The following is an 11,037-nucleotide window of genomic DNA, read 5'->3' on the forward strand; positions in this document are numbered from 1 at the left end:
CTGAGGCGATGCGGTCCGGGTAATGAAGAGCGTGGAGTGCCAATCGCCATTCCACATACCGATATTTCTTCCTCTGTTACTCCGGTTTATTGTGTAAATAATATATTCTTCCACATTCTGCACTGAAAATGGTGTCAAACGACAAGGCCTCCATCACGAAGGAGCTCAACGATAAGCACAGAAAGGTAAAGCTTCAAGGTCTCATGTTTTTTCTTTGAATAGTTCCGAAAATGTAGTGTGGATTTTGATTTATCTGTAAATGGGCCGAAAGCCCTGGAATTTGTTTTCTTTGTATAATTTGTAGTCCGAGCTCTATTTTTACTAGGGTCAGCTATTTTTTGTTTTGCCATTCATTCTTGAAATTATGCAGGGTCTCGGTACAAGTACTTCTAAAGAGGGGAAAGAATATTTTAAAAATTTGCAAAAACATAAAAAAGACTTCATGTGGATTAACGATGACGATGGAGATGCAATTGAATTAGCCTTCAGCAAGAAGAAAATAGAGGCCAGAAAGAACTGGCTAAGACATTTTTGAGGTAATGAAATTAGTTTCCATAATGAGTAAATGTTGTTGAATGGAAGACTACTAATTTGCTCACAATTCTAACATTAATGAATCTAATGGCAGCCGGGGACATATTTGGACCAGACTGACAAGCTTATCAAGTACAACGACTTTGTAAACAAGGAACTGATCCTATTTTCCATGGCTGATTTGCAAAGATCCATCCCATCCATGGTTGATGGTTTGAAACCAGGGCAAAGAAAAATATTGTTTTGTTCTTTCAAGAGAAATTTTGTTACGCAAGCAAAGGTTGTCTCATCTTACCATGAAATTATTTACTCCCTTATCGACAGTGCTTATCGGACTCTTGGAATTTACAATAATAATGTTGTTTCCTTAAACAGGTGGCTCAATTCTCTGGTTATGTCTCAGAGCATTCTGCTTACCATCACGGTGAGCAGAGTCTTGCTAGCACAATTATTGGAATGGCACAAGATTTTGTTGGAAGTAACAACATTAACCTTCTTGCCCCGCTTGGACAATTTGGTACCAGAGCCCAGGTGAGAAATTCAGGGAGGTAGTTGCTTTTGAATCTTAATGATCTTTACCACTGCTATTTATTCTTACATCTAAATGAAATCTCCTGCCTATGTGGGTCGTTTATGACGGTGGAAAAGACCATGCAAGCGCTCGATATGTTTTCACATGCCTGTCACCAATAACACGCTTCTTGTTCCCAAAAGACGATGATGTACTCTTGGATTACTTGAATGAAGATGGCCAGAAAATTGAGCCAACGTGGTAAGTAGTTCGGTGTAGAAGAGTGATAAATTGTTGTATTCAGAATTGTGTATAAGTTGATAGGCAGGTACAGAAGGATGGCGAATTGTGGGATTCAGAAATTGCGTATAACCCTGGGGAGTCTTGTACACCAGGAATTTGTGTTATATATATGTTTTATTGCAAGCATGGGTTTTCATTGGTTTTCTGTATGTGGCTTAGATATGTGCCAATTATTCTGATGGTCCTTGTGAATGGAAGTGAAGGAATTGGAACTGGTTGGAGTTCCTTTGTACCTAACTACAACCCAAGGGATATTTCCGCAAATATAAAGCGCATGCTTAATGATGAACCCTTGCAGCCAATGACACCTTGGTACAAGGGTTTTAAGGTAATATTCTGTCCATTATTCAATATAGAGATTTGCAGAATATTTTACAAATTTGATTCGACCGTTGTTTTCACTCTTAATCTTGGGTGTGTTCAGGGTACAATTGAACAAACAGCTGTAAAGGATAATTGTGTGAGTTACACGATTAGTGGCATCATAGAAGAAATTAATGAGACCACACTGAGAATTACAGAGTTGCCCATTCGCAAGTGGACTCAGGATTACAAGGAATTTTTGGAAGCGTTGATGACTGGGAATGATAAGATTAAAGATCCATTCATAAGGGTGGGTTGCTGTCATTCATACAAATAGGTTACACGTAAGAATTTTTAAATATCGTGAAATGATTTTTAATGAAAATATTTGTCTTCCAGGACTACAAGGAATACAATATTGATACCAGGGTCCATTTTGAGGTGTCACTTTCTGAAGAGAATATGAAGATTGCACTTCAAGAGGGTCTTTTAAAGAAATTCACACTGACTACTACAGTCAATACAAGTAACATGCATCTTTTTGACTCAAAGGGAATCATTCATAAATATGAGACCCCTGAGCATGGTACATTCCTTAAATTCATCATTATTTGGTTGTCTGGTAGGCTTCAATCTTGTATTTAAATGCATGAGTTGAAGAACGGTTCTAAATGGGATTACCTCATAAACTTGCAGTTCTGGAGGACTTCTATCATATCCGACTGGAATTCTATGAAAAGAGAAAGGTAGGGTTTTTCTGTGCTATCCTCTTTAGCCAGAGCCTTCTTTCTGGCTTAGCATTACCAACACATTTGTTTTCTGCCATTTCTGTGCCTGCCCTCTTTGTCTTACTTTGTCTCCAAGAACTTGTTTTGGCAATGCCTCATCAAAAGATGCCATGGATTGAAATTTTGAAAGCCCAACAAATTGTGTTTTTGTTTCATATAATGAACAACAAAATTTTGGAATGAACGCTTTTAACATTGAATTGAAATTGTGAATCCAGAAAGTCCAATTGGACAACCTTCAGCTTGATTTGCTGAAATTGGACAATAAAGTTAGATTCATACTGGGGGTTGTAAATGGATAAATCATAGTGAGCAACAAGAAACGTGCAGAGTTGCTGCTTGAATTGAAGAACGAAGGCTTCACCCCATTCCCCAAGAAGGGAAAACCTGTTGAGGCGGCTATTGCTGGGGCAATAGAAGATGCTGAAGAGTCTCCTGAAGACAACATTGAGACAGTAAAGGGTGTTCGTGCTGGAGATTACGAGTATCTTCTATCCTTGGCAATAGGAACATTGACTTTAGAAAAGGTGCAGCAATTATGTGCTGAACGAGACAAGCTTGAGGATGACGTTGAGGAGCTTAAAAAGGCAACACCCAAATCTCTATGCTGGAAAGACTTGGATGCCTTTACAAAGGAGTTGGATGTATGTTCCTCATCTTTTGACACCTTTGGTAGATCGAGATTTGTGTGATTCATCCTGTCTGATAAATGAGTTGCTTCATCCACTCTTATGGCTTTTGGTATATTTGGTTTCTCACTTGTCTGTAATTTTTGTAGGCTCAAGAACTACAGGAGCCCAAGGATGATGAATATGAATTGAGCAACATGGGAAATGATTCTGCCAGAATCTTCAGACAAGTAGGCAAAAACCAGAGAAAAAAATACCAAAAAAACTGTAACTGCTGAAAAAACTGATTCTCAATCAACCACCAACAATCAGGCATCGACTGCCTCTCTTACTACAACTAATGCACAGAATGGTAATGCTGTTTTTAATCAACTGCGATTGAAATTCACTGTTATAAATGTCATCCCTGTGGTTGTAAAAGCTTTGACGTATGCCTGGCATCTATCTGCAGAAATTGCGAAACCCAAGCGTGGAGGCGGCAAGAAAGGGGCTGCGAAAAAACAAATGGTTTGTTTAAGTTGCTTTCTATTTATTTCCGTAGGATCCAATTTATGTTGTTGTTTAACATGGATGATGTGAATTGGATCTTTTCAGGAAGTGGAAAGCGATGAGGACGATGAATTAGATACCAGCCTGCAGGATCGGTTGGCATCTTATAACAATGGCTTATCAACAGATTTATCAACAGATCAATCAGGTTCCTCATCATATTTTTTCTGCAGCAATTGATATTTACTCAAGAGATGAGATAAGATGAGATAATTATATCTATGTCCAACTAATGACCACAAAGTAGGTCAAAGGGACTATTGATTACAATGATGTCCATAAATTGTGGGAGAACCAAACAGTCTCCTATAAAAAATACAATGCATGAATATAAAACTTTTGTTATTTGGGCACTTCAGTCTCTTCTAATATAAATTTGCATTCTGTAATCTGAGTACTTGTATTTTTTTCAATTTGCAGCTGTTGAGGATCAGGGAAGCAAACAAAATTCACCAACTGGAGATTTTAAACCAAACCAGAAAGAGACCACTAGACGGGCAAAAAGGGCTGCCCCTGTCTACGTTGAGATGTCAGATGAAGATGGTACAATGGAAACCATTCCAGAAGAAGAAGAAAATGAAGAGGGAGAGAAACAACCAAGGAAGGCTGGTGCAAAAAGGAAGGCTGCCAATGGGAGAACAAAGAAGGCCACTATTGCCAGTGATGGTGATTCTGATTTTGGAATTGATGAAGATGACGACACTGATTATGAGGAAGCCATTCCTAGGAAGGGGTCAAAGAAGCGTGCTGTTGCTAAGGCCTCCAAACCCTCGAAAACAAACCCTAACAAGTCTAATTCTACAACTACTGCCCCTGTACCTAGAAAGAGAGGACCCAAAAGGCCAACCCAGGGACAAAAGCTCCCCCAAATGCCTTTCTATCCTAATCGTAGCCGTTAGATTTTTTGTTAGATGATTGAACAAAAATCAACCGTCTGATTAGCTGTCTGATTTAATAAATAAAAAATGTTTTAAAATATTAAAAACCTTGAAAAAACGTTTCACCTTTCACTTGACATCTGTGGGCTCACGGCTGAGCTTAAGGAAGAAGTTGCAACTTCCTGAGAGCATGTGAAAAGCCCCCCTGATTTTACAGTGTCGTCTGGCCTGTATATTCTTGCAAGAATTACTCCTGCCTCATTCAGAGAAAATACCAGAAGGGCTTCGATGACTGCAAAGACTGCTTCGATCTTCAAGGCCGGGAGAAAACCATGTGGGTAAATGGCGGTGGCTCCATGGATTACTCTGTCGACGAGGTATTGAATCTGAAGAAGAATACAATTCGAATTGGGTTGGACATCGGAGGAGGAATAGGAACTTTCGCCGTGAGAATGAGGGAGGAATAGGAACTTTCGTCATGTATATCACTATAACACAGACGCCGCTATTCTTTGAAAATACTTTGGACATTGTTCATTCTATGCATGTCTTGAGCAATTGGATTCCCACACAGCTGCTGGAATTTGTACTCTATGATTAGGTGAGGGTTCTGAGAAGAAACTGCAGAAACATGTGAGAGATTTGAAATTGATACACTTTTGATTTTGTTTATCAGGAAACTTTTCAAAGATGCTCAGAAGGTAAAGTTTAGCTTGGTGGCTTTTACAATACTTCTATTTGAGAAATTTTTAATTTTCAATCATGGGAATATATATGATGCCCTTGCATGTTTTTAATATATTTGCCACTTTCAGTGTATGGTTCATGTATCTGGGTTTGATTTAGGGCTCCAAGATTTTCATATTCATATTAATATATAAAACAGATCTGCAATTTGAATTTCTGGATTTTCTACCGTGCCATGGTTTTCATTGATATTTGAAAAAATGTGGATGGTTTGTGTGTAATGGTCAAGGGCTGAAATTCAATGGCCATGTTTAGTAGGTGTCGTTCTCTGCAAATTCTCCCAGACTCAGTTGGGAATCTGGCGGGCCTTCGAAGTCTTGTCCTGGGCGAGTGCCGCGCTCTACGGACGCTGCCAGACTCGGTTGGGAAGTTGACGTTTTTCCAAAGTCTTGACCTGGAAGGGTGCCATGCTCTGCAAATGCTCCCAGACTCAGTTGGGGATCTAAAGGGCTTCCAAATTCTTCAGCTGCGTCCGTGTTCCAATTTACAGGTGCTGCCCAAAGTTGAGCATTTGAGATTGTTGGTGAAGCTTGATGTGTCTGGATGTCCCAAACTACAATGTAGTGTGGGAGTATTCGAGCAGCTACGCCAACGACTGGGAGAAGGTTTTAGTGAAGAAAACTTGGGAGAAAGCTTCAGTGAAGAAAGTGAGTAGTAAATATAACAACATTTAATAATCACAATCGTGGTCCAGTGGCCACAGTGTTCACTGCTCGCCGAATACAACCTTCACAGATTTGTAATCTTAACCAAAATGAACAAGGTGGATAGCTGCGAGGCAGTTAGTCCCTGTCTCTATAGATAATTAAAATATCTTGCTTAATGCGACAAGATTTATGTGTAATGTAATTTTACTGAACAAATAAGTTCATATTTCTCATTTCTGATTTGTCAAAATTTGAAATCACATGGAAAATTTTAGGGTGACGCGTTTCGAACCTTTATCAAGGTTTATCACCATCATATAATAAATCTCCACCATGTCCTATAATGAACCTCGATAGAGATTCGAAACTTATCGACCCTAAAATTTCTATATGATTTTTTCAGAAAATCTTGGCTTAAGTTCATACTTCTCCATTGATCCGTTCTCATTTTTGGTCTAAACATATTATTTGATATTTTTGGTCTAAACATATTATTTGATGAATACAGTAATGGCTTTGCTTCTTTGACGATTTCAATGTACTTCACATTTGCCATAGACAAGCTGTTAATTTACAAAAAGCACGTGCACCGTCAAATTAAGCTGAACAAATTACATAAGACCAAGTTGCTTCATACAAGGTTGTCTCTAATTTTATTTTTCAGTATGGAAAAAGTGATATATTCATCAAAAAGAAATTTTACAAACACGTGATATGAGATCAACATATAGATGTAATAAAATACATCAAATATCATCTTTCTGTACCAGTCAAAACTATTCTGGCAAATCCAGAAGTATAGACTATCATAACCAGTATTGTGCAGGCATAATGATGACAAGTGAATCAGCAAACCAAGCATAGGAAAAGTAATATGTACAAATCAAAAACACAAAATGGGTTGATAGGATGTCCAACATGTTGTATCCCGACAAAGTTCATCTTGTACATATGAGAATTCCTGCAAAGAAATAGTTCTATTCAGAGAAAGTCATCACCCCGACGTCTAGAATTTGTCCTTCCATCTTAATCTCAATGTGTCGTACGTTCGCTTCAGCATGAAGTCCTTTTTTCGAGAGTCTGCCTCTAAAATGGTTATGCTCTCTTTCTATGTGTTCAATAGATGAACCCGGATAATAAGTCCAGAGTTGTTGTACTTGGAAGAGCCAACCTTGAAGAGTGTAAAATGGTTATGCTCTCTTCCTATGTATGCAATAGATGAACCCAGATAATAAGTCCAAAGTTGTTGTACTTGGAAGAGCCAACCTTGAAGAGTGGTTTGATAGTTATGTGCCCGTCCAAGTCCTCATATATGTGTAATATTGGGATGTTCAAAAATTTTGTGAACCAAAGTAAACCTTAGAGTGACATTACTTCAGCTTAAGTGTTCGTGCCATGGCCAACACCCCAATGTATCCAGAATCCCTGATCCAGCTAGAAGGCAATCCAGAAACCACATCTGCAAATATGTCTTTGCGATGCTCCATCAAAATAGGCAGCTGGGAAAACCACTGTAGGGGTGGATTTGCAAGAAGAAACCTTCGGCCCGGTATGCAGATATGAACCAGTAGTGTGGGCCGGGCCAGTTTGATGTTTTCCAAAACCCGCAGTTCAGAAATCTGGTGGTTGTTGAAGATGATTTTATTTCTCCATTTCCAGACCTCCGAGAAAAAATATAATGGTAATAACAATATAATGGTATATTGCGCCATGCATATTGCGCTTGCTCTTTGCTCCGCCAGATAAGACATTCTGACAAGGTTGTGAAATGTATCAACAATAAGAGCTCAACAGTCCCAACATCCTAGGTCATATTATATTGGTAGAATCAATTGTTTGAAGTTAAGTTAGACAGATTCTTATGAAGTTATCCTACTTCAACCCACATTTACGTTTCTCTTTTCTCAATGTGATTTTTCAGAAATCCTCGCCATCAGCATATACAAACGTAATTTAACGATCCTATTTCAACCAAGAACCTAAGAACCTGACAGTTGCACTCATGCAATTTGTATGGAATTTTTTGACGCTTTTCCTCTGGAAACATGTATGTTGTTGTTGATTACAAGACCATGACATTGTTTGTTGGTAAGTTTGAAACAACACAAATATTATAAGCCCAGACTGAAAGAACTTGTTCCAAAGTAAACATAAACATATACCTGAATGTAAAAGCCTTTTGTGATCATGAAGGAAAGCAAAACAATAGATGCTACTAATCCAATCCGTCTGATGTCAGGAACTACAACACCTATCAACACTTCAATTCCCTTCATGTGTGTCAAAACAGTGTGAATGCATTAATCATATGTAGGTATAGGTAGGTAAGATGACTAGGACATAGAGTTAAAACTTACATTAACTGTGATGATTACTAAATATAGCCCAAGCAAGGTGAGCAAAAATGCAAATGCAGTACTTCGAAAATTGGCCATAAAATGCCCAAGAAGTTGTTGGATGAAAATATCTGTTTTAAAAGGCAAGAAATGGAATGGTTTTTTTGTTATTTGGATTACCAAAAGAAATGGCTTAGTTAAGATAGCTTATAAATGGAGGCATAAGCTCTGAGGCTCTCATGGTGTCATTTCAATATATTGGCCCTGTTCAAGTTTTGAATGATTCAAAAATTAGCAGATCTGTTAGACAGTGGAGGTAGGAAATTTGTAATTCTTTTTTGTCAAACGTGGTAGCTGATAAAAGATGAGAAACAACTTAATCACACACATGTTGTTAAAAGCCTAATACTAAGAAGGCTGGTAGAAGTGGATGATTAAGATTGTTTATAGGTTTAGCCAACAGTTTTATTGGTAACATGCATAGTTTGAACTTTTGGTGATATTGTTTCATCACATAGGCTGACTACAGTTTGGTGAATTGTTACTGGAAATATACTTAAATCAAGATAAAATATAGGTGGTAATACCTAGTTGAATGGAGAGTCCTAGTATATTGGCCCTTTTGAGGATTATTATTTGACCAGTTTGTTTCCTTAGTCTGCTGAGTACATTTTTTTTTTGTTGGTTGGTTGTTGTTGTAATTGGTAAATTGTATAGCTGATTTTCATTGCTTCTTGGAATAACTGGCTTCTTGAATAGGGCAGTCATGCATTTGAGTATGTGAGAGGGGTTTGTAGAACACATTGTCTAATGAACTCTTATGTAGAGGCAAAAAGTCTCACTCATAGCCTACTCAGGGCTTCAGATGAGAATTTCTTGTATAGAATGATCAACTTACTAGAACTACTGCTGCACTTTCTTCATCCACAGAAGCCACTTGAAAATGCTTGAAAATAAACTCTCTGTAATGGCCATTGTCAACAAAAATATTTGCAGTGGAGGCCCTCAGCCCAACAACCATTTTAGCAAGCCTCAGAAGGCAAATAGTTGAGTTCAAACATGATGAAAATTTAATTCCCTGTATACAAAAGCATGTATTAGGTGTTGATAATGGCTAGAAATATGAATTGAAGATGTATATACCTCCTTCTGTAAAAAAATGAACAGAAGAGGCAAAGGTATAGGGTTCACCTCGAATTTTCTTGCAAGTTCAATCCACTCTAGGATGTGAAAGGAAGTGTCATAGTGCTAAGAGCGAAAAAGAGGGGAGGAAGAAACTAATAATTTCAGAAATTTTATCTTTCTATCCGTACCTTGATTTGTTCTAATAAAATTAATATTAAATGTTTGATGGCATCCAGGGAGCTATCTGGTAATGATAATAATAATATTATTAGTATTATAATAATAATAACAACAATGGAAAGGTGGGGAAGGAAGAAACTAATAATTTCATAAATTTGGACCTTTTATCCTAGCTTTATTTGTTCTTTAGATCCAACTAATATTTTGTAGATCCAACTTATGGTGAACCAGCAGCTTGAAAGCCAATTGCAATTCATTCAGCCAACAACAATCTATAAGCATGCCATAGTATTATGTCTATGCATATTCACAATAGTGATTCCACTGTCATATTATTATTCCCCACTTGGACAGAGCGATGACACAAGGGGTTTCTACATGTTGATCGACCATGTAAATTGTATCTTATAAATTAAAATTCTTGTTTTCTAGCCTTCTATTTCTGTAGATATCAATTGTGTAGTTGATGGCTTACTTTTTATAAATTCTTCCACAACCTATTATTATTTACAAAATATTCATTTTCAAAATACACATAACTAACTATTGCAATCGTAACTCATTATCATCCACCCTTGCTTTCAACAATGTCCATTCAGATGTCCCTATTCTTCCCCACTCTATGCTATTCTTCCCCACTCTATGCCTTACGGCGTTTCCTTTGCAACATAAGGTGCAAATGCTAGTTTATTTTTAATTGCGAGATCTGGTAGTAACTATTTTCATTGTAGCCCTTCGTTACTATCTTGGTCATTACTCGTGCGAGATTTCGTATCCGTTTACTTCTCTCTTTTTTTTACAAAAGTGATGTGCCGCTTCATCACCAAATAGTGGAAACGAATGTTGAGGATGTCTTATTTTATAAGCAGTTGTCTATAATGCGACTTTTTGGAAGTTTTTCCGGTCAAAATCCAGTAGCAATTTATTGGAATCGCAAGTTTGATAACTAGTTTCTGCACAATCAAAGCGTCCCAGGAATTTTTCAAGATGCAGAATCCAAATATGCAGTTAAAAAACCTAAAGAAAAAAAAAAAAAAAAATCTCAAGTTACTATAGCACATCTATAGATGTACTATAGTGAGATTATTTCATGACATTCCACCATCATCTAATATTGAAAGTGAAAAGAAAATCTACACATGCAAAACAAGGAGGCCTCAAAGAGTCATTTCAATAAAATCACAAACCACATCGATTTGTATCGCCCATCTGTTCATAGGTTCATCTCATCACGAATGTTTTGATGGCATAATTGTCAAATCTCATAGTACTATTTTTATCACATTATTGTCATGTAGACATGCGCATTAAGCATGTGAGAATTTTCATTCCTATCCATTGACTCCTTTTCCGCTATTGGACACTAATATATTTTCAATGTGACTCGGCAGTACGAAATCGATGAATCGCGGCCATTTTTTTCATCCCTTTCATGCATAGTACGCAGAATGTGAATAATGATAGCAATGGACGATATTTCCACAATCTTTGGTGAAGGTGACTCCTC

At 37.5% G+C, this 11,037-nt stretch overlaps 1 pseudogene; it reads left to right on the forward strand.

Annotated features, from left to right (window-relative positions):
- Window positions 1-128: 128 nt before the first annotated feature.
- Window positions 129-4,962, forward strand: LOC149204201 (DNA topoisomerase 2-like; annotated as a pseudogene).
- Window positions 4,963-11,037: the final 6,075 nt, after the last annotated feature.

Source organism: Pinus tabuliformis, chromosome 1_2 (genome assembly GCF_031772625.1).
Source record: "Pinus tabuliformis cultivar Carrire ecotype Pingquan chromosome 1_2, CPIR1, whole genome shotgun sequence".
In the NCBI taxonomy this organism is placed as follows: domain Eukaryota; kingdom Viridiplantae; phylum Streptophyta; class Pinopsida; order Pinales; family Pinaceae; genus Pinus; species Pinus tabuliformis.